The sequence below is a fragment of the Camelina sativa genome, chromosome 12 (genome assembly GCF_000633955.1).
Source record: "Camelina sativa cultivar DH55 chromosome 12, Cs, whole genome shotgun sequence".
Classification (NCBI taxonomy): Eukaryota; Viridiplantae; Streptophyta; class Magnoliopsida; order Brassicales; family Brassicaceae; genus Camelina; species Camelina sativa.
The window spans coordinates 17,989,266-17,992,416 of NC_025696.1; positions in this window are offsets into that span (position 1 = coordinate 17,989,266).

Here is a 3,151-nt window from a genome sequence, read left to right on the forward strand (position 1 = left end):
GACAATGTGTGGTCTTTGTGACGGGCTTTTTAGCCAGAGTGTCTTTGTGACGGTCCTCTTTAGGACATTTGTGTGGCGTTGGTGGCGGTCCTTTTTAGGACATTTGTTTGGCCTTTATGGCGGGCTGTTTAGCCAGAGTGTCTTTGTGACGGTTCTTCGGGACAGATGGCCTTTGTGGCGGGCTGTTTAGCCAGAGTGTCTTTGTGACGGTCCTTCGAGACATATGGTCTTTGTGACGGTCCTTCGAGACAGATGGTCTTTGTGGCGGGCTGTTTAGCCAGAGTGCCTTGGTGGCGGTCCTCTTTAGGACATTTGTTTGGCCTTGGTGGCGGTCCTCTTTAGGACATTTGTTTGGCCTTGGTGGCGGTCCTCTTTAGGACATTTTTTTGGCCTTGGTGGCGGTCCTCTTTAGGACATTTTGTTTGGCCTTTGTGGCGGCCCTTGTGGCGTGTATATGATCCTTGTGTGGTCATATGGTATTCCAGTGAGGGAATATGTGGCTGGTAGAACATTGTGATGTTTCTACGCGAGTCACGGGAAGGAAACCTGGATAGGGATAGGACTCAGACGTGTTCAGAATCGTTTGCTCGCGACTCTTGGGGGACTTAGGTTCTCCTAGTACTGCCATATTCAGAGACTTTGTGGCTCGGGAGTATGGTTGGTATATCGACTTCGGATGACGATCCGGGGGCGCGCTGTAGGGTGGCAACCCGAGAGACGAGTTTGGACTTTTCCTTATATATTATGGCATGCGGGCTTCGGCCTGATGAGGAGCCAACATTTGGCATGCAGACTTAGGTCTGATGAGGAGCCAATAAAAACTCAAGGTTTAGGCCTATGAGTAAAGGAAAGTCCAAAAAGTCAAGAGCAAATGACGCCTGGAGCGTGAGTCTATCGCCTAGAGGTGACCTTCTGTAGATCGGTCGGAGGAGTGTGGGCCGTGGAGACGGTTGCACGGGAGTCCTTGACTGATGGTTGTTCGAGATTCGAGGACGAATCTAGATTGGTGGGGGAGAATTGTAACATCCGCAAACCAAAAATTGGTTTTTGGGGATGGGTGTCGATCGACACCAAGGGGGTGTCGGTCGACACCACTTATTTTTCGGTTCGATCAGAATGAGTTTTTAATCGATTTGGTTCGGTTTGGTTTAAGGAAACCATTGAACCGGGTCTTTAAAGGAAGGAAACGACCTAGGTCGTGTTCCAGAGGTTGTGGTCGCCGTTTTTGTTTGAAAAAGAGGAAAAGAGAGAAAACAAGTGTTCTTGAGATTGTGAGTGAGATTGGGAGATTTCTTGGCTGTTCTTGAGAGATTGGAGGCTGGGAAGGTGCTAGAAGCTTGCTAGGAGTGAGGGATTCGTCCTTATTGGTCAGAAACTTCCTGCAAAGAGGTGAGTGCATGACCATGGCTTATCTAAGCTAAGATCTCTAGATTCTATGTGATTTGGTGCTTATGTGGTTGTTTCTTTGAGTTCTCTATGATATTTCGTTGCTGTCTGGGCTGGGTTTGGCTTCTGGGAGTGCAAGGAGCGGATTGGAGAAGCTTGGAGGCGAGATTCGGAGTTTCTGATCGAGGGAAATCGCTGCTCGGCATCGGTGTCGGTCGACACCAGTTGGGGTGTCGGTCGACACCAACGCGAGGACGGCTCGGGACTTTAGCGAGTGTCGAACGATGCCATGTGGAGGTGTCGGTCGACGCAAACTAGGGTTTTCGGGAGTGTCGGGCAGGGTGTCGGTCGACACCAGTTTGGTGTCGGTCGACACCAGATAGTCAGTGTCGATCGACACCATCTGGTGTCGGTCGACACCCCTTGTTCAGTTACGATGGACGTTGCATGCTATGTATATTGCCTGGTTTGTTTTATTGATTGTTGTTTGTGGCATGTAGAGATCTTATTGCTTGTGTGTATAGCCCAGTAGATGGGAGGATTGCCTCACTGAGTGTTTATCAAATACTCATGCATCTCAATTTGTGTTTGTGGTGCAGGTAAAGGCAAAGTGTGATCGTGGAATCAAGGCAATGAAGAGGAGGATGTTCTAGGGACTCGATTGGATGTTGTCTGGCATTGCTAGGTTGCTAGAGTTGGGTCATTAGAAACATTGCTAGGTTGCTGGTTCCTTGTTTCTTGTTGTTTGGTATTGGGATATTGTCTTTGCTATAATATTGGTTTGTTATTGGTTATTATTGGTTTATTATTGGATATTGATTATGTTATTCCGCTGTTGAATGTGTTGGTTAGGTGGCTAGTGGGTATGGGACCACTAGCTGTAGTTTATTTTATTATATTATATTCATTATTTATTATTAAAAAAAAAAAGGTCGGTCGTTTCAGTCAACCAGAAGATTTTGATGATCCAGTAGTAGAAGAAGAAGTTGGATCAGACGCTGAAGATAGAAATTCTGATATCGAATTAAATACTAACGACGAAAATAATTTTCAAATTGTTTTATGTCATTTATACTCTTTTGAAAAAATTGTATTTTCAGATTTTTCTTTCTTTCCAATATTGAAACTATTTTCTTATCTAATTGTAGTCACAAAAGTGGTAATACTATATCACAATTTATGGCTAAACACACAGGTAATTAAAATAGTGACTAACTATGACAAGGTAGTTACAAAATATTTGTAACTAAAAGTGACGTAAATAGAGTCACAAAAATCGTATAATTTAGCTACCTTATTTAGTTACAAATCCGTATATATACTAGATATTAACCCGCGGTACACCGCAGGGATATTTTTTATATAAAAAATGTAATTTATTTTATAGATTAATTGTATATATAACTAATATTTAATTTGTATTTTTTAAAAATGTACAAACTCACTTGGTATAACTAATTAGCATGAATGATCTTTTATAATTAAGCTGCCAAACAAAAATACAGTAACATTTCACAAGAATAATTATTTAATCAAAAATCTAGAATGTCAGAAATCTATGTAGTAGATAAAATAAAATAAAAATATTAGAAGAATTGATCAAGATGAAAATTCACTTGGTACTTCTAATTTAAGTATTCGATTCATGCTTTATATTATCCTACACAAAAACACAATGCAGAAAACAAAAAGTAAACGAACATAAGTAAAAAAAAATGGCCACGGATAAGCAGTTAAGCCAAGATAACGCAAATTAAAAGCAGGC